Source organism: Mustela erminea, chromosome 10 (assembly GCF_009829155.1).
Source record: "Mustela erminea isolate mMusErm1 chromosome 10, mMusErm1.Pri, whole genome shotgun sequence".
NCBI classification, from domain to species: Eukaryota; Metazoa; Chordata; class Mammalia; order Carnivora; family Mustelidae; genus Mustela; species Mustela erminea.
Genome location: NC_045623.1, coordinates 9,012,361 through 9,038,643, shown reverse-complemented (window position 1 = coordinate 9,038,643; position 26,283 = coordinate 9,012,361). Strand labels below are relative to the sequence as shown.

At 47.6% G+C, this 26,283-nt stretch overlaps 2 long non-coding RNA genes across 2 annotated transcripts; one reads left to right on the top strand and one right to left on the bottom strand.

Moving 5' to 3' along the window:
• The first annotated feature begins 8,098 nt into the window (after positions 1 to 8,098).
• LOC116567899 lies at positions 8,099 to 16,852 on the top strand. The gene is made up of 3 exons (XR_004276420.1): positions 8,099 to 13,927; positions 14,057 to 14,196; positions 16,449 to 16,852. It is a non-coding gene; the product is annotated as an uncharacterized LOC116567899 (long non-coding RNA).
• Positions 16,853 to 21,386: 4,534 nt separating this feature from the next.
• LOC116567818 lies at positions 21,387 to 25,687 on the bottom strand. The gene is made up of 5 exons (XR_004276354.1): positions 25,537 to 25,687; positions 24,771 to 24,949; positions 24,208 to 24,412; positions 21,817 to 21,901; positions 21,387 to 21,676 (listed from the first exon to the last, which is right to left on the bottom strand). It is a non-coding gene; the product is annotated as an uncharacterized LOC116567818 (long non-coding RNA).
• Positions 25,688 to 26,283: the final 596 nt, after the last annotated feature.

The following is a 26,283-nucleotide window of genomic DNA, read 5'->3' as shown; positions in this document are numbered from 1 at the left end:
ATTCATGTTAAGAGAATGGGTTTGTCATAGAAACATCATAGATGAGTGATTACTGGGGGTAAGGGTGGGGGAAATGAAAATACTGGCCACAGGACACAGACGTCTAAGGTTAAGTTCTGGGGATGTAACGTACGGATGGTGATTACAGTTGACAGGTCTGTATTACATACTTGAAACTTGCTGAGAAAGTCGATTTTAATGTTCTCATCACACGAAGTATGTAAGATGGTGGGTATGTTAACTAAGTTTATTGTGCTGGTCATTGCACAATACATACTGCATATCAAATCATCGGCAGCTTAAGTTTGTACCCACTTACACCATTTCTATCTCAGTAAAGCTGTTTTTTCTTTCTTTCAGATTTTATTTATTCATTTGACAGAGATAGTGAGAGAGGGAACACAAGCAGGGGAAGCAGCAGAGGGAGAGGGAGAAGTAGGCTTCCTGCTGAGAAGGGAGCCCGATGTGGGGCTCGATCCCAGGACCCTTGGATCATGACCTGAGCCGAAGGCAGACGCTCAATGACTGAGCCACCCAGGTGCCCCAGTAAAGCTGTTTTTTAAAAAGCATGGAACCCATATTTTTTTTTTAAAGCTTTACTGAGATGGAATTGGCATAATGTGTAAGATGAGAGCATCCTGTTGGCCGACCTAACACAATTTTTTAAAATTTTGTGATAAAATATAACATAAAATGTGCTATTTTAACCAGTGTTAAAGGTACAGTGCCATGGCCTTAATAGTTACATTAATGATGTTGTGTGAACATCACTATTTCCAAAACTTCCTCATCACTTCCAACACATCTCTGTAACCATTAAACCTGTTCTCCCTTCCCACTCCAAAAATTTCAGTTTCTTAACACCCAGAAAATCACAATTTTCTTGTTGGTAAAATGAGTATAGTATAGGATTTTCAGGAGAATTTTCACTTGAGAAAAATCCATGTACCTGGTCTGGCATGGTTGCCTGGGTGGCTCTGTTAAGAGTCTGACTTTTTTTTTTTTTTTTTACGATATTATTTATTTATTTGACAGAGACACAGCAAGAGCAAGGGAGTGGGAGAGGGAGAAGCAGGCTCCCCACTGATCAGGGAGCCTGATGCAGGGCTCGATCCCAGGACTCTGGGATCATGACCTGAGCTGAAGGCAGATGCTTAACTGAGCTACTCAGGCACCCCAAGTGTCTGATTCTTGATCTCAGCTCAGGTCTTGATCTCAGGGTCATGAGTTCAAGCCTCACGTTGTAGCATTGTACTCAACTCAGGGTGTGGAGCCTACTTAAAAAAAAGAAAAAAAAAAAAAAGGGAAGGGCAGTTAGGGCAGAAGAGACCCAAGAAAACCATCTAGTTCTACCTTCTTATTTTATACATAAGGAAATTAAAACCAAAAGGGGTAATATGAAGGCATTAGATAATCTTTAAGATGGTTTTCCAGTTTTATCATTCAGGATTCTATGAAATAAGACTTGTGCAGTTTTGTCATAAAAAATTTAATGACAACCAAATATGTTCATGATATAGATGAACAAAGCAGTTTATTTATTTTAACCAAGCAATTTAAAAACTATAGAAATTTTTTTTTTCTAAAACACAGCAAAAAATGTACACTGAATGTGGCCATTATCTTTGTGGGGTAAGAGTATAAGAATTCATTTTTTGATATTCGCTTCTTTTAAAAAAAATACCAGCGTTCTTGAGGTGCAATTTACCTCAGGCTTTCCCACCGCAAGTGGGAAGTAACAGGGGTATACAACACTCTCAGTCCGTAAAGACCCAGCATGCCCACTTACAGGCAGCCTTCATTCCTATCCTGGCTTCTGACACCCGGTGATCTATGTTTGTCTTTATAGATTTGCCTTTCCTGGCTATTTCATATGCATGGCCTCATTCACATGTGGTCTTTTGCACTTGGATTCTTTAACCTAGCGTAACAAAGTTTTCAAGCCTGCTTGCTTGCTTGCTTGCTTGCTTGATTGATTGATTTATACTTTATCAGTGTTCCTTTTGATTGCTGGAAATAACTTCATTGTATGGACATATCACTGTGTCTCCACTCACCAACGAATGAACACATGGATTGTCTCCCTTTTTTGGCTATTGTGAATAATGTTGTTATGAATATTTGCAGGCAAGTTTTTGTGTGGACATATTTTTTCATTTCTCTTGGATACGCACTTAGGAATGGAACTGGTGGGTAAAGTTATGTATAACTCTAAGGAACTGCTAGATTGTCTTCCATACTGTTTTTACATTCTCACCAGCTTCTCACAAGCTTCTCCAGATCCCCACCAACACTTGCTGTTCTCTCTCATTCCTTATAGCCATTTGAGTGAGTGTGAAGTTGTCTCTCAGTGTCGTTTTAATTTGTATTTCCCTAGTGACTAATGAGTAAATATCTATGCTATTAGCCATTCCTGTATCTTTTGTAAAACGTCCATTCAAATATTTTGCCCCCTTAAAAACTAGGATTGTTTATCTTATTGTGTTGTAAGAGCTCTTTATATATTCTGTATTTATTTTCTTTAACATTGTGATTTGTCCTTTCATTTTTAAGGGTGTATTTTGAAATACAAAATATTTTGATTATGATAATGGACAGTTTATCAAGATTTTCTTTTAAGGATTGTCTTTTTGTTGCCTAATCCAAGGTTACAGAAACTTTAGACTTAACATTTTCTTTTAAAAGTTTTATAATTTTAGCTCTGACATTTAGGTTAAGGATGCATTTGGAGTTAATTTCTCATGTATGGTAAGGGTCTAAAGTCACTGTTGCATGTGAGTAATTATCCTAGTACTATTTATTGAAAAGACTGCTCTTTCCCTATTAAATTGCTTTGACACCTTTGTAAACTATCAATGGATCATAAATGTGTGGTAAGATTTTATTACCGGATTCTTAATATTGGTTCCACTGATCTATGTCTTTCCTTGTGTCAGTACCACATTCTGTTGATTAGTATTGCTTTGGGGCAGTGGTTCTCACTCAGGCTGCTTTTGCCCTACTTCCCCCAGGAGACATTTGGCAATATTAGAAGGTGTTTTTGGTTGTCATGACTGCGGGGGAGAGGGAGTGCTGCTGGCATTAGTGGAGGGGATGTCAGAGGCAGAGGTAGTATTTATTGACTTCTCCCCCCCCCAATAATAGTTCACTCTTAAGTTTGTTTGTATATCTTATATTTTTTTTATTGAAAAATGGACATTTTAAGGGTGCCTGGGTGGCTCAGTCAGTTAAGCACCCAACCCTTGATTTCAGCGCAGGTGCGGATCTCAGGGTTATGGGATCGATCCCCGAATCAGGCTCTGCGCTCAGCCTGAAGTTGGCTTGTCCCTCCTGCTCTGCTCCTCTCTCCTACCTCTGTCCTCTCTCTCTCTCTCCCAAATGACTAAATAAATAAAATCCTAGAACGAAAGAAAGAAAGAAAAAAATGGACATTTTAGGTAATATATTTTTGTAGCAGCTCCGGATTCTGCTCTGTTCTCTACCCGAGGAGGAGGTGCTTGTTGCTACTGCTGTTTTTATTTGTTCAATGATTTCCTTGGACTAATTGTGTGGAGATAATCTTTCCTGGCCACTTATGTTTCTGCTCAGTTTTGTATTTTTAAATCTTGTTCATATATATTTTTTATTTAAACATTTTTTTTAATGTTTTTTTTTTTATTGGAGAGGGAGAGGCAGGAGAAGCAGACTCCCCGCTGAGCAGAGAGCCTGACCAGAGCTCCATCCCAGGACCCTGGGGTCATAACCTGAGCTGAAGGCAGATGCTTTACCCACTGAGCCATCCAGCGCTCCTAAATCTTGTTTGTATTTTTAGATCTGGCTTCCTGGAGTCATCTCTGTGTCAGCATAGCTTTGGGGGGTGGGGGGTCAACAATTTGCATAACAAAAGTTGTCCTCAAATACCTTTAGCTGGCAAGAGTTTCTACCCTTTGCCACCAGATCTGTGTGGGGGTTGGGGAACACATTTAACATTCAGGCAGTTGACAAGTCTTCCCTAGCTTTTAACCCTGGGCCCTTGTATGTGTGTTTTGCCTGTGTCACTCAGCCATGAATGTCCAGGGCTCCCTCTGGTCTCCCCTGAATGTGTGCTCTGCCCGGCTTTTGTGCCCTCCCACCCCCTTCCCGCTCAGGATGTGTGGCAAGCTATAGTCTGGATTCCCTGGATCCATCTCCCTGGGACATTTCTAGCCAATGTGCCTGCCAACTTGTTTCTTGTCCCAACCAGAACCCAGACCTCAAGCTAGCAGGGTCACCTTTCCCATTCATTTGCCCCTGAGGTGGCTTCTGTCTCTAACAATGCCTAAGGGCATGTTTTCTGCACACCAAATCAAGTGTCGGCTCCCAGCTTCCCCTGCCTCTGGTACAACTGCCGCCCACACAGAGCTGGAAGGGAGCAGGAGCAGGAGCAGAAAGCTGGACTAGAAAATTTGTGATGCAGAAGATAATTGGGATGGTTATATATTCCACACACATTTATCGAGCTTCTACCCACCGTTTCCAGAGCTCTAAAAAGCTTCAAAGATATATACATCAAAATAAATAAACAGGGATGCCGGGGTGGCTCAGTTGGTTAAGCCACTGCCTTCGGCTCAGGTGATGATCCCAGCGTCCTGGGATCGAGTCCCGCATCGGGCTCCTTGCTCAGCAGGGAGCCTGCTTCTCCCTCTGCCTCTGCCTGTGCTCGCTCACTTGCTCTCTCTCTCTCTCTGACAAATAAATAAATAAAATTAAAAAAAAAAATCAGTCAATCAGTCACCCTCATCTAGGGAGGGACTAAAATAAATCACCCTCATCTAGGGAGGGACTTGGACTGCTTAATATTATGACAAATGCTCTAGTAGAGGAAGTCATTGTGTGTTCTGTGTGGTAGGAGGAGCGTGTAATTAAGCTTAGGACAGGCTTGGAGTGGGGAGGATGGTCAAGATTGTTTCTTCAGGTCACTGACATTTAAACTGAAGTGAAGCTAAGGGGAAAGGAGCTATCTGATTAGGCAAAGATAGCTGAAGAAGCCAGGGGGTATGATTTTCAAAAGTGGGAAGATTAGCCTTGAACTTGAGAAAAGACATCCATATCCCAGAGACCCATAAAACCCATAAAACCTTCCTGTCCTGCAGTCCTTTTCAGACCCCAAGACTGCTCTGCCCATGGCCCAGGCTAGGCCCATGGTCCTGGCAGTGGCTCTCCCTTTTGAAAGCCTGGGTTCAGCCATCTGCAAGGAGAGAAAAAAAAAAAAAAAGAAGAAGAAGAATGTATTTAGGAAGTGGTTAAAGGACTCCCCTGGAAATAGCTTTCAAAAATATTCATCAAAACTTTGGATGACTCCAAACTAAAAGAGCGTGGGCAGGTTGTTTTGAAACAGTTCAGAGGTAGAAAGCCAGAAATGCACACCACTAGAGGGCGGTCATCTCAATTTCTTTTCTTTATATTCATTTGCTCTTCAGCCGGCTGGAGCTTGGGAGGCTCGGGCTGTGGTGAAACCTCTTGCTTATGTTTTTCAGTATACCCTAACGCTGGCTAACTCCTGGCTGCGGGGCAAAGTGAGACTAAGGACTCGCTGGGACCTCCAGTGGCCCCAACACAGTCCTTCCAGCCCCGGAGCTCATGCCCCACCGACACCAAGCTCACCACGGAATGTTTGCCAAACAGAAGACAGATGTCGCCTGAAAAACCCTTTAACATTTCCCGCCCAATATGACCCCTCCCTTCTTTTAAGGCTTTTGACCTAATAGGTACGAGTTATTGAAAGATGGGAAATATCTCCGATCAGAAGAGAGACCTAGAAAAATTCTAATTTGAACCCTACTAGTGATTTTAGATCCCATGGGACACATTGCAGAATAGTATATGTAATGATCTTCTGTAAGTCATATGATAATTGCTCACCATGTTTCGTATTTATACAACTCCACTTAACTCCTTTTGGAATTATTTTTCCCTGAAACATTTGAGCGTCTATGTGCCAAGAACGATGTCTGGCGCTGGAGATCCTGCACCAACTCTAACGCGGGTGGACCTGCTGGGCTAGAAGAAGGTGCGCCAGAAAGGCAAAAAGCATGCTTTCTAGCAAACCTGTGTACCGGCTGACACCAGAGCTTGGAAGAGAGCATTTCCGGGGGCAGGGGGTGGTTTGCGAAGGAGGCCCTTGAGCAAGGGAAGTGAATTTTCCTAAGCAAGGAGGAGGTCTGAGGGCAGGGATTGCACCCTTGGGAGTAGACAGGGCCGCAGGGAAGTGCAGAGGAACCCAAGCCACCCTAGTTCCCGTTCACAGAGAGGAAGCATTGGACTGAAGTTGGAAGAGCGAGAAGCTTGTTGGATGTGGTAGGTAGGAGTCCGGCTGCAGCAAACAGGGAAGGGCATTCTAGGGAAAGGGAAGGTCGTATTTCAGACAAGGTCATGTTTAAGGCAAGGACGAGAGTGCCTTTTCCAGCCACCAGACCTCCGAGGTGGGCCTGCCTGGCGGTCTGTGGCAGCGAGCATGGGGCTGACCCCACAGTTACCTACCCTCCTGCCCATCACCTGAGACCTGCCATCTGCTGCAAAGAGCTGGGCTTTTCCTCCAGGCCAGATGGAGCCCTGGATGACTGAGCGAAGGAAACAGGATGGCTTTATAGTTTTGGTCAGTCTGGAGAACCCAGTGTTGGGGACAGTTAAGAGTCTACTGAAATAATGGTGGTGGGGAACTATGGTGACTCAGACCCACAGGGAGGGCCGTGATTTGGTCAGTCTTCTGCAGGTGAAGCCAACATGATTTGTTCACTCGTTGGTGATGATGGTGAATGGAAGAAGTCAAGGTCGGTTCATGTGACCCAAGCACCCCGCAGAATGGGGTTACCACTTACTGAATGGGATGGGCGCACTGAGGCCTCTGCTCCTGTGCACATGCAGTTCCTGCTGGACACGGAAGCGCGTGAGGAAGGGGGAATGTAAATGGTGGGCAGCGCGAGCCTGGGGCGGGGGGCGGGGGGCGGGGCCGCGCGGGGAGTGCGGAACTTTGGCCTGCGGTGCGTGGGGCACACTGCGCCCGATAGACGCGCTGAGCTCACCAGGGGCTGTGTGCTCACTGAGATTCCCAGGGCTGGGGTCCCTGGGAAGCCTCAGGGGGGGCCTGAGAGCAAGGGAACACCGTCAGTGAGACGCCACCCCCCGGGCGGCTCTAGGAAAACCAGGGCTGAGAACTGACCACAGGGCTCGGCAGCTGACCGCGGAAATCATTGGTGACCTTGACAAAACTGCGTCTGTGGGTGGGTGGGTGGGTGGGTGGGGGACAAAATCCAGCTTGGGGTGGGGTCCGAGGAGGACACGGCGTCAACAGCTTTTTAAAGGAGTTTTGCCGCAGTGAGGAGCCTTAAAGCTGGAGGTAGCCAGACACGAGAGGGACAGGACAGGGACAGATTTTCTTTGAGAAGGAGATACTACGACTTGTTCGTGTTCCCATGGAAACATCCCCACAGAGGGAGACTCTGATGCAGCCAGGCTCTAGGTGGGCAACGGCTGTGCGGTCAGGGGCGCAGGAGGAGGCCGCAGCCTCCCTCCCAGGAGAAGGTGGAGGCTGGTCCTTGCGCCGGGAGCGGAGCGCGGCAGGGGTGTCGGGGCAATGTGGGCGGGAGAATGGGAGGCGAGGGCCGGTGGGGGCTGTCCTCCTGCTTCTGTTCTCCCGGTAAGCTAGGACTGGAGGCCACTAGTCAGACTGGGGATGGGGAAGAAGGTTTGGGGATTTAAGGAGAAAGGAGACAAGAGAAAGCATAAGAAATAGTTTCACAGAGAAGGGGGAACATGTTAAGTCAGGGAAACCACCTCATTTTATCATCTATGGTAACAACTCCATCGACCGGCTTCCATCAACGCTCACACCCGCGACCATTTAAAATGCTGAGTGGGGGGCGCCTGGGTGGCTCAGTGGGTTAAGCCGCTGCCTTCGGCTCAGGTCATGATCTCAGGGTGCTGGGATCGAGCCCCGCATCGGGCTCTCTGCTCAGCAGGGAGCCTGCTTCCCTCTCTCTCTCTCTCTCTGCCTCCCTCTCCGTCTACTTGTGATTTCTCTCTGTCAAATAAATAAATAAAATCTTTAAAAAAAATTAAAAAATAAATAAATAAAATGCTGAGTGGAATTTTAAAAAGGAAAGAAAAATCACTTTTAAAAGCATTTGGGAACTGGAAGCCAGCAGGAGATCATCAGACCCAAATCCAGGAGGCGTGAAACCCTAAGAATCAGGCCCACACTCAAGGCTGCCTTGGACCGCAGGACATTTGCTGATAGGAAAGAAACAGCTGGGACACTCCTCCGCTGTGCTGGAGGGGGCGTCAAATTCAGCTGCCCACCTGGGTTCCCTGTCCTTCGGGCTGCCCCTCAGTCCTCCACGCATCTGTGGGACACTGTTAGGCGCTGCCCTGAGCACAGAAGAGGCAGATATGAAGGCAAAGTCTCTCCTTACAACCCCAGGCTGGGGAGGGGCAGGTCAGGCTGTCCTCTCTGAAGGTCCAGGAGAGAATACAACACGCAGGATGCTGGCTCATCCACTCCCTTCACAGCCCCGCACCCGCTGGGGAAGCAGAAAGCCCTGGGGCATCCCAAGGAGGAGGGGGAAGAAAAGCACAGGCTCAGGTGGAAGCAGGAGCAGGGCCTTCCAGGGTTCTGCCTTGTCGACCTCTGGGATCCAGGAGCTGACGGGGGCACCCCAGAGTCTCACGTCTGACCTTGCATTTCGGAGGCTGTCTGTGCTCACAGGCCAGACTTCAGCAGGGCACGCAAAGCCCCTCCATGCCCATGCCACGGCTGCTCATTTTTCTAGCCTCTCACTCGCCCTGCCCTGCCTCACCCCTCCCACTTTTACTGGCCCCAGAATGGGCAGCTCAGTGGGCTGACAGGGGAGAGAAATAACCTGGGCCAGAGGAGCCAGAGGAACCCGAAACGGACACAGGCAGTGTGTGTCTGGGGATGGAGGAGACGATGTGGGGAAGTGGGTACTGTGCGTGTGGAAGAGCATGAGGTATATATGGGTAAAGGGGGTTGTTGACGGTGGGGGGTGGGTGTCCAGGGCTGGCTCCTAACCTCCCGAACTGCCATGTCTCCTGACTGCAGCGAAGCTCAGGGTACGGGGCCCAACAAGAACGCCTTCACTCCAGCACCTAGTGAAGGGCACTTCCAGCCCGAAAGGATGAGGTCAAAGGCAGCCAACAACACCCCTGTCCTGCACGGAGGGCCTGATGCAGCCCCTACTCCTTTTCCTCGTCAAGGTAGGTAGACGTCCTCGAAGAGCCACCTGATGTGGCTTTGGGCCTGTGTCTGTCAGTGTTCTTCCATGCAAGGACCAGGAGCTGACTCTGGCCACGTAAATGAAAGGGTATTTTTGACAAGGATATGCGGGGACTCAGGCCACCTGCAGGAAGCTGGAGGCACAGGCTAGGACAGTTAGGTGGGAACCAGGCATTCAGGAAGCCAGGCTGCTGAAACCCCCCAACAGGAGCCCCCAGGCAGACACAGCCCGCACTGTAGGGCCACCGTGACTCCTTTTTCGTGACCCCTTGCTCTGGAACCCCGTGCGGGGTTGGAAGTCTGTGTTTGGGGTAAATAGTGACAAGGGGTCCAGTGGCTCACTCTGACTAAGCAGGGAGAAGGAGCCTTGCCCACTGGGACTCACACCTCAAGGGATTCCCTAAGACTTGGAAGGCCGTCCGGGTGTGGGGAGCAGCAACAATAGGAAAGACCAATAAGCTTTTAAGTTGAGTTTCAAACCCCAGGTCCGGTACGCACTCACTGTGCGACCACAGGCCACGGATTTACCATCCCGAAGGCGGTGTCTTCGCATGTGAGAAATGGGATAGTAATACACCTCCAAGAGGGTGGTCGTGGGGATCAAATAGCTTGTCCCACACGGCATCCCAAGGCTGGGCCGACGAGTCCCCGCCCCAGCCTTGCTCAACAGACTCCTCGCCTCCCGAAGCTTTCCCAGGCCAGGGCGGCCGCCTCCCTCCTGTGGGGACAAGGAATCACTCTGTCACTCAGGCCCCTGTTATTCAGCTTGACAGTTATACCCTTGTATCCCATGGCCCTCCGAAATGAGGGGCACCCCGATAATCACATCACAGGTATCCTTTTTTGTAATCTTCACAACAAAGCACAAGGTATGTGCTAGGGTCACTCCCGTGTTCAGATGAGGAAACTGAGACTCTGAGTGCCTTAGTAGCTTCCCCTTGGTCCTCTGAGATGAGAGCATGTACTGCTAACCACTAGATGGGACCACCTCAACAACGGCTGACAGAGCCTGCCTGTGGGCACGGCTCCAGCCACCTTAGGTCACAGCACATAGCCAGCCTGCCCCCAGAGCCAGTGCCCACTGGGAAGGTGACAGGGACCCTGCCATTTCCTTCAGGGCTGGGTGGGTCCCTTCTTCCCCATCCTGGTCCAAGTGTGTGGCCAGAGCTAGAGGAGTCCAGCTGGAGCTCCAGTCTGCCCAGCCAAGAGCTCAGACACCCGGCTCAGACAGTCTCCTTGGGGGCCTGGAGGAAGGAGCAACAGAAAAGGAGCTTTCTAGAAGCTACACTGAGCACGATGTGGTCCCCAGAGAGCTCTGGAATGAGCAGAGGACCAGAGGCCTCTCAGGCACGTCAAGGATAACCTCTTCACAAGGGCAGCATGTGACACAAAGGCGTGCCATTTGCTCTGGGCGTTCAGGGCCTGGCGCCCTTCAGCCCAAGTGCCCAGGAAAGGTAGCCCTGGGCGTGCAGGATGGAGGGAAGCAGGTCACACCTGGCTTCTGCGGGCATGGTTTCATTTTCCTCCTCTAATGAAATGTTTCTAAGAAACATAAAATGAAACATTCTGAGGGTTGGGTATTTTTCCACTTGGCAAACACCTGTGATTTATATAGCACAGGCTACTCCTCCCTTACTCTAGTCCTTTCCTTCTTCCTCCCCGGCGGCAGCCCAGTGCAGGTCAGGATCAGCTCAGCTCCCCTGTGTTGTGGGGCCCCAGGGAGAGTGTCTGGAGAGGTCTGCCACCAGCGCCCTCAAGAGCCCGCAGCAGGTGCTTGCTGCCCAACACAGTAGGCTGTAAAGTAAGATAGGGAGTCTTGTGTCTCTGTGGTCCCTCCAGGAGCCAGAAGAGGCCAAAAGAGATCTCCTGGTTCCCAGCAACATCAGGAGAGCAGAGGCTGCAAAGGGCAGAGCCTCCCCAGCACCCTTTAGCCACAGGGCGACTGAAGCTTCCCTTAGCTCTCACCTTGGGCCTAAGAACCAACAGCCTCCACTTAAAAAGGAACTAGAATTTTTTAAAAATTTAACTTGAAGGGGTCCTGGAGTTTGTCATTGGAGACAATTTGCAAATAGGAAACAAACACACACAAAAATGAGAGAGAGAGAGAGACAAGAAGCTTTTGTCAAATTCATTCATGCAACATTTGCTTATTTACAAAGCACACTGTGTCATCATTAATGCCGAGTTACTGGAAGATTTACAAAGATTGTTGTATTTAGTCCCTGGCCTCAAGGACCTATCACGATATTGCCATTTCTACTTTGCTCTCAGATGATCTGAATCAGGGAACTCACCCTTGAAAGGGCTTTATCCCATCTAGTCTTTTTGTCAATAAATTTTAGATCTGGCTTGCTTTGGCGCAGGTGCCTCGGCTAACAATTAGATGAAAGCCAGGTTCAAGTAGACGTAGTGTAGCCAGTGTGGGTTTCATCTGGCGCAGGAAGCACTGAACGAGCTTCTGTCCTATAGCGCGGCTGGGCGCCAGGGGTGCGGAGAGGGGCAAGGTCAGTCCCTGTTCTCAAGAAGAGCCCCGTCAAAACACATCCAAAGGTAGAATAAATGCCATGAAAAGACATGACGCTCTGGGGGCAGCGAGGGTAAGACCCCTCACCTGGGAGTCAGGAAGGCTTTCTGCAGGAGGTGGCCTTAGAGAGTTAGAACAACCCGGCCTCCCCCAACCCTGCACCCTCTTCTGTATCTCTGTCATATCCCAAGCTCGTCTATTTATTCACTCTTAATCATCCATGCACACATTCAGCAAATATTTATTAAGCTCCATGGTGTCCTAGGCACTGTGCTAGGCTTGAGAGTCCAGGGGTGAGAGCAGCACAGATCAAGTCCCAAGTGCTTGTAGGCATTCCACTGGGTGGGGATGGGCGAGAGACAGCAGCCAACGGAGGGATAAACATATCACCGTGTCGGCCATGGTGAGTGTTCTAAATTGAAATAAGGTGCGGGGGACACATAGCTGAGTGGATACAGGGGAGGCCTGTGTGTTCCATTTCAAGTACAGCATTAAAGAAGTCCTCTCCGAGGTGGAGACATTTGAGCAAAGACCTGAATAAAGTAGCAGAGTGAGCCTGGGAACTCTGGGGGGAAGAATATTCCCTGCAGAGAGAACCGGCAAGCACAAAGGCCCTGGGGTAGGAGCATGACGGATGGCCAGGTGGCAGGAGCCACCTGTGAATGAGGGGAATGGTGGGTGGAGAGGCCAGCAGCGGCCAGGTGAGGAGACTGGGTTGCATTCTAAAGGTGATGGGAGGCCACAGGAGGATTTGAACAGGGACTCGGATCATCTGACTTTGTGTGTTGAAGAGATTATTATGGCCGTAAAAGGTCAAGGAGGGAAGCAAGGAGGACTTAGGGAGTATTTTCAGTTTGAGGAACAAAAAATAGAGCTGACCTTTCCGATATAGGGAAATAGCAAGAGGAGTGAGGCTTGGGGCGGGGATGTCAAGGGCTCGGGTGCGGGCGTCCCAAATTTCAAGTGCCTGTTAGACAAACCTGAGTGGGGACACCGAGCAGGCAGTTGGATCTGAACTTTAGGGACTAGTCAGAAACACCATGGCCAGGCAGTGGATGAGCACCCCCAAGAGTTCATTCAGGTCTGGTCTGTAGGAAATTACTAGAACTTCCTTTGCTGGAGCAATATCAGGAGCCCAATGAGGTAAAAACCAAATCGTGGGTGTAAGACAGTGAGGATAGATCATGCTTCCAGAAGAACCAGATTTGAGCTTTCCTCATTCCCTTTGAGTTCATTAGTTTTCACGCTTATCTCTATTTACCTCCTATTTCCTTCGGGCTTTCGGTTCTGCTATGGAGGGGAGTCTCACCTAAGTAATTCTCACCTTTTCCTCTTTTCTGAGGCAGGTGTTTCAGGTAGAAAAGTTTCCAAACATCCCACATGCGGCATTGCACAAGTTTTAAAATGTGGTGATTACACCGTCATTTCGTTCTGAGGATCTCTAAGTTTCCATCGTGAATGGAAATTCTTTGACCCCCCTCTTCCTGTCTTATCCCCAGCAAGGATGCAGTTTACAAAGAGAAGTTTACTACAGAAGGGCCACAAAAATGACAGGCATATCTGAAAAAACAAAGACATGGAAATTATCAAAATAAAAAGTGTAACCACTGCAATGACAACCATATTCACTAAGTTAAACAGAAGATGAGATGACACGTTGAAAGGGAATTTATTCAGAGCACAGCAAAGAAATGCAGGAATATGGGGAAAACGAAAGAGAAGTTAAAGGCCTCAAAGATAGAACAAGGCCTGTTATACCTGATTGGAGTTCTGGAAGGAGAATGAAGATAAAATGGAGCAGAGGTGATCGCTACTGAGGAGATCCCAGAAATGATGCAAACTGAATGATCTGCGAACCCACAGATCCAGGACACATAACATATGGGAAGCAAGATAAACTAAAACCAAATCCATGCCTAGACACACTGCATTGAAATGGCAAAACATCAAAGACAGAGAGAAGACCTTGAAAGTCACCGGGGAGAAAACACAGATCCCCTGAAAAGGACGGTTGGAAGGAAGCCGACTTCTCAGCAGAACAATGGAAGCCAGGAGACTGACCATAACCCGTCGAGCGAAAAGAGCTGTCCACCTAGATCTGTGCCCTCTGCAAAAGGGTGGCTCAGTCTATTAAGTGTCTGCCTTCTGCTCAGGTCAAGATCCCTGCTCAGCGGGGAGCCTGCTTGTCGCTCCCCCGGCTTGTGCTCACTCTTTGGCTACCTCTCTTTCTCTCTCTCTGTCAAATAAATTAAAAAAAAAAAAAATTTTTTTTTTTTTTTAAGGGACTCTTCCAGAATAAGGGCCACGTATCTACAGGATGCAAAACTGAGAGCATTTACCACCAAGAGAACCATTCTAAAGAATAAACTTCAAGGAAGAAAATGATGCCAACAGGATAGTATGATATGACCAGAAAAAAACGGTAAGTGAGTAAGTGGTCACTATATGCATAAACTCAAAATAGGTTTTTCCCCGGAACAGCAGTGTGAGAGTTCAGAGATGGAGAAATGGGGTGGGCGGGGAGGAAGGTTGAGCCCCCCGTCGTAAGATTTTGGGTTAAATACGTGCAGTAAACTTTGAAGGGAACTACCAGAAGCATAGAAATAGCACGCGAGCATTCCAAATGTGGAAAGACAGAAAAATAGGAAATAAAGGGAACGGCTTGATTAATTCTTTTCTAAAGGCCGGAATGAGGAATGACAGGAATAGTCAGTTTCAACTAAAACAGCGATGGGCTATTAACGCAAGGCGAGACTAAAGGATAAGGCCTAAGTTAAGTACCCCCATGGAGGGGTTTACCGTGAGATAGTGGTGGGTCAGACCAGAGCTTTGGGGAACGTGAGGTTGCCCAGCGTGGAGAGTACACCCAGAAGGTTGGGGCAGGAAGATTTACCACACTCTGGGCCTGAGCTGGGGCTGTGGCAGGGACCAGGGACCAGTGACGAGAGAGGAACAGGCTGGGGAGATGAAAACGTCTTCTCTGTCATCCCGACAGAAAGCCAACAGTGCCCATGTCCTTTCAGTCAAATGACAGCAACAGGCCTCTATCTCAAACCAGGAAGTAGTGCTTGTGCCAAAACCAGGCCAGAATGCAGAGCTCCACATCGAGGCCTCTGGAACTGTGAGAGGCTGGGCTTTTTTACATACAAGTGACATAATGAGTGCCTCAGGTAGTCTGGGCCTTCCGATCCTGCCATCAAGGGAGGGGGCTGTTCAGTCTCCCCCGCTGAAAACCAACCTCTTGGCAATTGTCATTTGAGGCTGTGCTCTCTCAGAAACTAAATAACACTGGAGACTGACACACACACACACACACACACACACACACACACAGTGTTTTAAAAACAACCGACTCCACTGTTATTGTAATAAAAATTCCTCCCACATGAACCAAGATTGGCTGATTCCAAGTCCCTCCTCTCCAAAGTTCTTCACACCTCACCTGAAAATAATAGGAGGTCCTATTATTTCAGTAGGCTAGACGGGTATTAGTTTTCACATTTCCTTTCACTGATGAGGAGACAGTGACCCAGAAACTGACGTGGCTCGCAGGAGATCACCCAAAGCTGAGGGCAAGGAAGCCGGCCCGTGGGGTGCGGGCCGGTTTCTCTTGCTGCTGGCAGGCGTGAGCTTGTCGGGGTGAAAAGAGGGAGTCAGTGGAAGAGAATGGGGCTGACTCCAGCCTCTGTTTCCATCGTCCCCCTCCCACTCGCTCCTGCTACTTCTTTTTGTAAAGGGTTTCCCCCTGCCGCCAACAAATAAGGAACAGTTTGAGATAAACATAAAACCTTGCATTTGGATTTTCACGGATTTTCTCCAGTGTAGGTCCCAGTGGGCAGTGTAGACCCAGTGGCCCCGGTTTTTTCCTGAGAAAAAACCCAACATCCAAAAAACAGCAGTTCCTGAGAGAGAGGAAATAGAAGAGGAGGCTATCAAAGAAATAAAGAGGATTTCCCCAACATAAAAAAAAAACACGAACTCACACATTTGAGAGGATGGTCTTGGCGCCTGTCACGAAAATGAAAGACTACCTCTCTGAAACTGCGACGTTTCTGAACACTGTAAACAAACAAAAAAACCTGAAGAGCTTCTAAAGAGAGGCAGAGTACAAAAGTCATATTAAAAGGACCAGGAATGGGTTTGGATTTCCTGAACGTCCCCCTAGAAGAGAGAACATATGGATCGTTGCTTTCCAGCGTATTCTGTGGGAAAGTGACGTCCCACCTAGAATTTTACATTTAGCCACACTGTCAAGCATCAGGCTCAAATGAGGACATTTTCAGGACAAGCAAGGTCTTTAAAAATGTACCACTTGAGGAAATGACGCTTGTGAAATGGCGAAACTAACATTGGCGTTTGGCCGAAGCCAAAAATCACCATCTGAGACACATGACTAAATCAGAAATTTTATTGGTCAAGTTTACATATTAATATAACTTTATGACAAAGAGCCTCAGAGGTCTTTAAAGTCTGGGATTATAATTCAGGGAGAAGGCTTTGTCAGCACTTCAAGCTGCTCGACTATTCCTGTGGTCATTATATCTGTCATACAAACAGATGCTCACTTTTAACTGAGTTTGGGTGGTGGAGAAAGCTAATTTTAGTGTCTCCTTGTCAGCCCGGGGTACCACTGATGGTGACATTGTTCTCCAATGATTAATCTTTTCTCTATAGTAACTCAAATAATGCTTATCGCCTTTTCAACTCCTACTTGAAGATTGGGCTGCTGATGAAGATGCTATTTCTTGGAAGCAGTCCAAAAAAAGGGAAGTTTTGTACTGTCAGAATATATTCATAAGGAAAGCAAATTTTTGCTCTCACACAAATGTGTATTTTCTTCAAAACCTTGGATAAATAGGTCTGGGAATGAAATGACAGAACTGGATTTCAGAATAACAAAGTCCATAAATTTTCACCTGGATCTAAGATTCTATTGTGCATTGCGGCAATTTCAGCATCTTCCCTGGAGAAGAATGACAGGAGGAATTGAAACAGGCATAACTTAAGAAAAAGTTGCTCTCTGGGGCACCTGAGTGGCTCACAGTGAAGTGACACACAGTGAAGTGTCCAACTCTGAGTTCAGCTCAGGTCTTAATCTCAGGGTCGGGGGATGGAGCCCTCCGTTGGGCTCTGCGCTGAGTGTTGAGCTTGCTTGGGATTCTCTCCTTCTCCCTCTGCCCCACCCTCCAATTTTCACGTGCATGCGTGAGCTCTCAAAGGAAGGAAGAAGGAAGGAAGGAAGGGGAAGGGAAGGGAGAAAGGAAGGGAAAAAGAAAGAAAGAAAGAAAAGGAAAAAGAAAAAGAAAAAGTTGTCCTCTCGAGGTCTTTCATTTCAGTTACTTCTCTAGCAGAGTCTAGCAAATGAATTAATTTCTCTGCAATCGACCAGTGGGTGTGAGCTGATCCCACTAGGTTGGTATTATTACCTGACACCTACAAGATTAAGTCATTTTTTTAAAAAATCAAGCCATCTTTTATCGGCAATAGCTGCTGTTCCATCTGTTTGACCATCTCCCGTTAAGTACGTGACAAAACGATTCCAGAGTCATGCAGTTTCTTTTCTGCTGAAGACTGATGAAAACGGCCCATTATCTTTTTGCTTCAGTCTATAATTCTGTTAAAATATAGTTATACTTACATTCTTAATATACAGACTTGAGACTGTGTGCAAGATGTTTTGCTTGTCATTCCTAAGTCACTATCTTTGCTGTGATTTTTCTACTGTCAATCTAAAGATGGGTTTTCTAGTCTATAAACTTATCTTCTATCAGTTTTGCCCTTCTCTTGGTAAGACGACCTCTCCCCACTCCCATGCCCCAGCCTTACTCCTTGACAAGCAACTTTAAAGAGTTTAATTCCTGAAAGTCCTCACTTTCTGAAAAGGAAAAACACAACCGTTGCTTCTACTGTTTCCTTTTACTATTTGCACCGATACTTCTGGTCACCCAACGTGTGGATTTTTTCTCCCACCGACCAATTCTCCAACACCAGCTGCATGTCTGTTGATTCCATGTAGTTCAGACGCTGTCCGCCTGAAGTCAGGCCCCTCAGGGTAAGGGCTCAGCCGCACAACACTGTTCTCTTTTCACACACCAAGAGCAAGCATGAGACCTCAGGTCACCCACATTTCTGTCTGACGTGACTACAAATCAGGGATTCCTCAACCCCCTCCTCAGGTTTGATAATTTACTGTAATGGCTCACAGAACTCAGTAAACTTATGTTTACTGGTTTATTACTTAATAAAGGATATAGATGAATAGCCAGATGAAGAGATACACAGAAAGGTCCAGAAATGGTCCTGAAAGCAAGAGCTTCTGGTCTCTGGAGTTGTGGTGCACGCCCCTCCCAGCACATGGTTGTATTCATCAACCTGGAAGCTCTCTGAACCCCCTAGCTCAGGGAATTTTATTAAGGCTTCATCACATAGACATGATTGATTAGTAACTCAATCTCCAGTCCTTCTTTCTTTGCTGGAGGATGAGGGTAGGACTGAAAGTTCCAAGCGTTTTAGCTGGTCTTGCTGACCCTTCCCCACCCTGAAGCCCACCAAGAGTCACCTTATTAGAACAGCAGATGTTCCCATCACCCAGAAAATTCTAATGGGTATGGGAACTCTGTCAGGAACCAGAATCAAAAGACTAAATATGAGGACAGAAAGTTTTCCTAGCATCTTTATTGCTTAGGAATTTACAAAGGGCTTTAGGAATGCTGATCAGGAGCTGAGGATAAAGGCCAAAATATTTATGTATTTTATTATATCACAATACTATACAATATCTTGAAGTAGTAGAAATACTAATTTATGGAAGACTTTAATAAGTCCAAGACTCCTATTATAAATTCTAAGGGTATTTAAAAAAGAAAAAAAAGTCTTGTGGAATGTAAAGAAAAAATGATAAATATATATATGTAAATATGTGTGTGTGTGTGTGTGTGTGTGTGTGTATGTATATATGAATGACAGATTTAAATCCAAATATATCAACGGGTACATTAAATATAAATGAACTAAACATTGTAATTAAAAGCAAAGATTGCCAGCCAGGATTTTAAAAAACAAAAATATTAAGCTATATGATTCTGTCAGCAGAGTCTACTGGAATATAAGGATAAGAAATGTTAAAAGCAATAAAATGGATTAAGGTTCATCATGGAAATACTAATCAAAAGAAATCTGGCATTATTATATTAATATCAGAAGGATTACCAATATTGCCTTTTCTACATAGCAGGCAACGAGGGGTAAGTATTTTAGTATCCTAGTTCTTTTCATTCAACCTGGAATTCATTGCTTGAAGAAATCTCAAAAATATCTCATCTTTGATCGTTGAAAATTGGTGTCAGTCTATTTAGTTCTTTTAACAAGTATATTGTTTACATTTTTCTCCAAGGACTCAAAACTATGAGAAATTATCTTAAAGCACTCTTATGATGTCTCCACTTTGAAATCTGATATGTGAAAAGAAAATGTGTTTTGTTTACCTCATTTTTTTCTAAAAAATTTTTTTATACATTATTTATATATTATGTCTAGATAGAGGAAGGTTTATTGTGGATGGTGTTGTACATGGTTTGGCTTTTTTCCTTCCTATGAAATGTTGAAGGGACAGAATACTTCCTCAAAAGCCATAACAAGTATTCTTGAAATACCTTTGGCTTAAGTGGAATTAAATAACTGAAAGCTAAATATAGTCCTTAAAGTTTATTTTGTCAGTGTTATGAGTGCTAGTACATCAAGCTATTCTATAATAATCTGAATAATGCTCTATTATTCTTTCTTGTGGTGTTTAACTTTTTATTGACACTTTGGGTTCATAAATTTCTTCTTACAGTTATCCTTCTAATGCATTCTAACTTACCCTTCATATCAACTGACATTGTTTTTTCTACATATGTAGCTATTTGTTTGTAATAACTGTTTTTGTATGTAAAATTACTCATTAATTCTTGTAGCATTTCAATTTTGTAATTGAAATATATTTATATTTGACTTATTATTTATATTATTTATAGAATTATATAATTATAGAATTATATATACAGAGAATTATATATAGAATAATTATAAATTTATTTATAGAATTAAAAGATACAAAGTACACAAAGAGATTTAACTCCAAAATACATCTAAAATGATTACCCTCAAGGATGAATATTCTAATATTAACAATAAACTGAATGGCATAACTTATTCACATGACTGACATTTTTTCATGAATTGTATATGATGGAAACTCTCAAGGTCACATGATTATTGGTTGTTACAAACTCATGGATGCCAGATGTAATGCTGGAGCATGGATTTGACACTTTGGCCCTCTTAAGGCTGAGGCTTAATACCAACACTCAAATTGAACTAGTATATACCCTATGCATACTATTCTCCATTTTTGAGGAGGTCTTCTACTAAAAGAGAGCATGAACCAAGAGGAAGGAAAGGTGAGATTCAGGAAACAGAGTTCCATCTTTTTTTTTTTTTTTTAATATTTATTTATTTTAAAGAGAGGGAGCGAGCTGGTGGGAAGGAGCAGAGGGAGAGGGAGAGAAGCACACTTCCAGCTGAGTGTGGAGCCCTACCAAGACGCAGGGGCTGAATCTCATGACCCTGAGATCATGACCTGAGCTGAAATCAAGAGTCGGGGGCTCAACCAAGCCACCCAGGCATCCCCGGTGCCCCATCTATGGCAATGACAATGAAAGGAGATTTTTAGGACAGCAGCTGTGTGTCAGTCCTGAGTGTGGCAGGTTATAAGCATTCAGAGGCAGATCTCCAGGCAGGTGGAACTAGTAGAGAACCTGATGTGTCTGAGTGATTGAGGGCAGTTTTAGACGGTTAGCTGAGAGCCTGGTTGCGTTAGTCATGCATACGGACAACCGTATCAGACAAGCTCTCTGAGCCTCGGCACGCCATTCCTGCAGCCGAGCCAAGCAGCCAGTCTCCCAGGCTTTGTCTCCTCTGTCACATCCAGGGTTGGATGAAACGCTACATCCCAGGGAGGGGGTTCTGGCACCCCAGGTCGGCAGCCCAAGAGGGCACTGGATAATGCAACCTGGAAGTGCAAAGGACTAGATTCCCAGGGGGTGAGTTTTACCGGATGAGAGACCGGAGACGCGAAGGAGGCGCGGAGTTCAATTCTTCTGTAGAGGACGCGGGGGCACACTTTCCCCTGTCCGCTCACCTGGGGAACTTCCAGGTGCCGATGAACACGCCCGTGCGGCATGCCTGCTCCGTCTGCTGGTGGTTCCCCGCGCTCTGCTGCGCGCTCGCACATCACTTTGCCTTGCCTCCTCCCTCTCCTTCCTTCCTCCCTTTTCCCTCATCCTCACTTCCCTGGATTTACATCTCCCGAATCAAGTTGACACACTTTAGTCGGCCTTCGGACTCTACTTTTTAGAGGATCTGGGCTAAGCTGAAAAGAAATAACTGAACAATGAACTTCTATTTAAAAGCTCGAAGTAGGGGCCCCTGGGTGGCTCAGTGGGTTAAGCCGCTGCCTTCGGCTCAGGTCATGATCTCGGGGTCCTGGGATCGAGTCCCGCATCGGGATCTCTGCTCAGCGGGGAGCCTGCTTCCTCCTCTCTCTCTCTCTGCCTGCCTCTCTGCCTACTTGTGATCTCTGTCTGTCAAATAAATAAATAAAATCTTAAAAAAAAATAAATAAAAAAAAATAAAAGCTCGAAGTAGTGTAAGAAATGACAAATAATAATAGTCGAGGGCATGGCTCAGGCCTTAATAGGGTGCGGTCATAACACTGTAAATACTAAATATCCAACAAACAGGGAGTGAGAGCTGCCTTGGAAGAACGGCTGGGACAGAGATGACTGGTATGAGCGGCAGTGCTGGTTAGAGAGACCTACGTTCTCTTCTTCCATAGTGAGAAGTTAATTAGACTGAAAAATCTGAAAAACAGACTATTAAAAAGAATTAAAAGAAAAAAACTAATAAGTTTGAAGAATGATTGTCTTTGGGGACAGGAGAATAGGAAGTCAAAGACAATTCTTTTTCAAGTCTCCCTGAATTGACCGATTCAGCCACTTACCTCTGTGACTTCGGTCTTCAAAGATACATTTGAAAATGCATCTCAAACACAATGAAGGGCAGCAGTGCGGCTTTATTGTTGTCTACTGCAGAATCAGATTAGGGCAAATGTATGTTTGCTTTTATTTTTTATTTTTTATGTATTTACTTGAGAGGCAGAGAGAATGAGCAGGGAGAGGGACAGAGGGAATGTGACAGAAGGAGAGGGAGAAGCAGGCTCCCTGGGGAGCCCCGACATGGGGCTTGATCCCAACACCCTGGGATCATGATCTGGGCTAAAGGCAGTTGCTTAACCAACTGAGCCACCCAGATGCCCCGTTTGTTTGCTTTTAAATACACTTTCAGTTTTCTGAAACAACTACACCATTTTTTATTGGCTCCGGGACTTAGGACGTTCCCCCATGATGCCTCCTCAGAAGTATGGGCCACCTGGGCAGAGCTTCACGGCCAGCAGCAATGGGTAGAAAGAGTCTGTGGGGCTCTGTGTCCCTCGGCAGTGATGTTTATGAGCCCGGTGTTGGTGCCGTGTGAGTCAGACCCGATCTGCCCCTCTCACCCTAAGGCCACTCAGACACCAGGAGCTGCCCCTGGAGGACAGCTGTGCCCTATACCCTGCAAGTACGGACCTTCTTGCCAGCTCTGGCAGCCAAGCCAAATCAGAAGCCAAACAAAGGCAGGGGGCAGAGGAGCGTGAAAGCAGTGTTTATATAATGGGAGCATCTCAAAAGCCAGTGAAGTAGCCTCACAGTGTCTCTGGACGTTATAGTTCAGTACCCAGGATGGCATTTCTCAGCTCATGCGCCATGTGAGAGGAAGAGAATCGTGTTAGACTGGGAGGCACCATCCATGCAGGAGGAGAATGAACCCTTGGGAAAACCCCACTAAGTGCCAGGTGCCCCACTGGCTGCTTTAAGCCCTCTCTTTAAGCCCCACAACACCTTTGCAGGGCAAACCTTGTCCCGTCATGCGGACGGACCTGAGGCTCAGCGAGGTTAAGAAACTGGCCAAAGGGCACACAGTCCTACGTGGAGAATCAAGGATCCATCTTCCTTCGGAGCCCAGTGTTTCTCCACTAACATTCGCGGGATCCTTACAGAAAGAAGCCCATGGTGGGTGGCTGCCAGAGCTGGGGAACTAGCCCCCAGAGTGGAGGTTCCTAAGGAAAGCACTGCAGAATCTGCTGTCAGATCACTTGACAGTGGCCGACACCTAGGAATCTTTGGCAAATGGCTTTCACCATCCTGTCATCATTGGAGGGCATGGTGATGATGCGCGGCTTGACAGCTGATGGAAACCTGCACAGTCTATCTTTGATTTGCACTTAACGTTACCCTGAGAAGCAGATGTTATAAATCTGCCTGTTTTTGAGATGAACAAACACAGATCTTTTTTCCAGGAACCTTCCTTTCCGTAAGCTACCTTGGGAGCCCCAGGCTGTGGGGCCAGTGCCCTCTGAGGGCTGGCATGGGAGGGCATGGAGCAGGCTCCCTGGCCCGGGAAGTGGGGGGCCCTGCCAAACCTTTGTGGGTGTGAGTGAGGCAAGGGAGGAAGAAGCCAGGCTGAGTGGATTACTGAGCATTTGAACTCAGCCTCAGAACAGCAAATATTGATTCAAGAAGCTGCCCAAAGAAGCTGACATTTTTATAGTCAACAAATAAAACCGAGCCCCTCCCAGCGCCCCTTCATCAAAGGCTCTTTTTCTCTGCAGCTGCCAGGGGACATTTGTCATCTGCGCCTGGGAAGAGGAGGAAGAGCTGGTGGGAAATGTCCACAGGGGCCTGGCCGGTGTCAGCACTTCACCTTTAGAGAGACCCAAGAGCCCCCAGTCCCCAGGGGTGGGACCTTGGGGAGCCAGGCTGCCAGCCCAACAGGTGCCAGGGTCCCCTGGGGCAGAGCGGAGCCTGGCACCTGAGTCCCCAAAGACAACAGACACGCCTCCCACACAGCTTCCTCCTGCGGTGGCTCTTGGGCTGTTTACCACGGCCCAGTGCCCCTCATTCATGAACTAGGAACCTGAGGCCCAGGGAGGTAAATGGCCCTCCAAGGTAAACAGCAAGGGAACAGTAAGGTCTGCCCAGCTCCTTGGTTTCAAGGCCTAGGTGAGGGTCAGCTCTCGCTAAGCTGAAAATTTGAGGTAACCACACCTGGCCAGCAACTGTCCCTGCCACCCTCCCCCGGGCCCCCGGCTTTGCCTCTGTGACCCAAAGCCTGGCCTTGGTGCCCCAGCCTCCAGACTTCGTTCAGACAGCTCCCCTCTACCTGGAATCCCTCCCTCCCTGAAACCCTTTTGGGACATGGCTCATCATTCACACCTTGCTCACTTGTTACCTTTGCAGGAAATCTTCCCAGCGCCCTCCGCATGAACCCACCCTCCCCATGCCTGCACCAGCACCTTTCAGCAGGCAGAGTCCCTACTTCTCTCCTCACTCCCGACGCTCAGGCTGCTTCCGGTCTGGCCCCCCTGTGGCTGTTGCACCTCGGGTGGGTCCTCCCTTGGGTGTTTTTCTCTCGGTCCTTCCAAGCCTGGCACTCCATTACGGGCAGGAGCTTTGTCTGATCCACTCCCCTCTACACTCCCGAAGAGCTTCGACAAGTGCCTGGCATGGGACAGGTGCTCAATCAGCGCCCGCAGGATTGAATTAGGAGAGTCTAAGATGCACAACAAAGAAACCAGAGAAGGGAATCCCACTGCCTCTGGGCCAGGGCAGGAAGGTAACTGCGCCCCAGGCAGGCCCACCTCAGGTGGGAGGCTTCTGCCCTTCATGGCTTTACTTGCCCATTCTCATCCTCCTCTCCATCACCTAGGCCTGAGCTGATTTTCCGGGTCAGGCCTCATTGGCTGCTAGGAAGGCCAAGGCTGCAGAAGAGCATGCAACCTTGCACTCTGTCTGCAGTTTCTGGAGCACTCCAGGGCGTGGGGCCAGGGGAACCCAAGAGGTCTTTCCATCTGCTCACCGGTCTGTGAGCGGTGGCTCTAGGGTCTGTGGCTTTGGACTCAGTGCAGTCAAGGACAGTTCTTCACAGGACCGGTCCCAGGCAGAGCTGCAGGGCAAGCTGTGGAGCTCCTCTCAGCTGCTCACCAAGGATTTCCGCCTTCTGGGCACATTCCTAGGAGTCCAGGCACCGTCCTAGGCCTGAGATTGGGTGTGAGCCAGGAGCTAGTTCAGGGCAGAAGTGGCACAGACCCCTTCTGAGATGGATATGCAAGCGGTCTATTTCATACTTGCATGAGACCCAGGAGGACTCTCTTTTCTCCCAAGGGGGCAGTTCTGCGCCCTGAGGCCATCTGGGTACCAGTAGCGGGGTGGCTGTGCCTCCCTCCACAGAAGGCTCCATACCTGGGTGTGTCCAAGGCAACTGCCCCACATGTCACCATCTCTTAAGCAGGGGGATGGGGAAGAGGGCATGCAGACCTGCAGCTGGGCTTTAGGAAGGGACCCAGAGGTGCTTTCTTTCACATCGGCCGGCTTAAACTCGGCCATATGGCCATGCCTACTGCAAAGGGCCATGGGAATTGTAGTTTGGGGTCAGCAGCCGTGGGCCCTGCTTAAATTCTGCAAAGTTCATTATTGAAGTGGAAAAGGTAATATGGACCCTGGGGATCCTCACTCACCATCTGGCTCTACCAGTGCCTGGGGGATCCTGGACAGATCCTGACTGCCCACAGCCCGACCGCCAGCCGGCTGGACCTGGGGACCTTTCCTCTCCACTCACCACCTACCTTCCAGCTCTGAATGACCCTGGGCAAAACGTGTCTCTTCCCAGGGCATCCTTTTCTTCATCTGTAAAAGACGATATTTAGACCAGTGATCACTGGGGTTCCTTCCAGCACTGACACTTGGCAGCTGTGGTTATGGGCAAGTTCATGAACCCCTTTGGGTTTCAATTTCCTCATCTAGAAAAGGGAGATAAATATAGTTCTCACCTCAGAGGGTTGTTGTGAAATCATCTAGGGTGATACCTGACATATAAGAAACAATTGATAAGCGTTTGCTCTCTGAGTTCTGTTTGTCAGTTCCTTAGGAAGAATCTGGTGAACCTATTCATGCAAGCACAAGTATTTGCCACAAGTCCTGTCATTGTCCTCTCTTCGTCTCTCTGAGGTTGAGGCTGCTGTCTGGAGCGCTGTATGTGTTTGAAAATGAATTCTAGATCCTGTGGTTGGTAAGCGGTGGGGATATTTGGGGACAGGCGGCGGGCTACAGGACTGCCTTACAGAAGACCCTGCTCCCTGCCTCTGTACGTTCCTGCTGGAGCCGTGGGGCGGGTCTCTCCAGCCAGACATCTTCTGCAGCCTGGTTGGACACTTGGGGTGAGCTGGGGGCAGCCAGCACACCTGGGGACTGAACTAGGCCAGCAAACCCGGAGGACGCCAAGTCAGTTCCGAGGGAGCTGCCCTCCCTGGGTTCCACAGGGGTCTGCCCGCACCTCGGGCTCCAGGCTGCAGGGCGACTTCCCACTTAGCAAC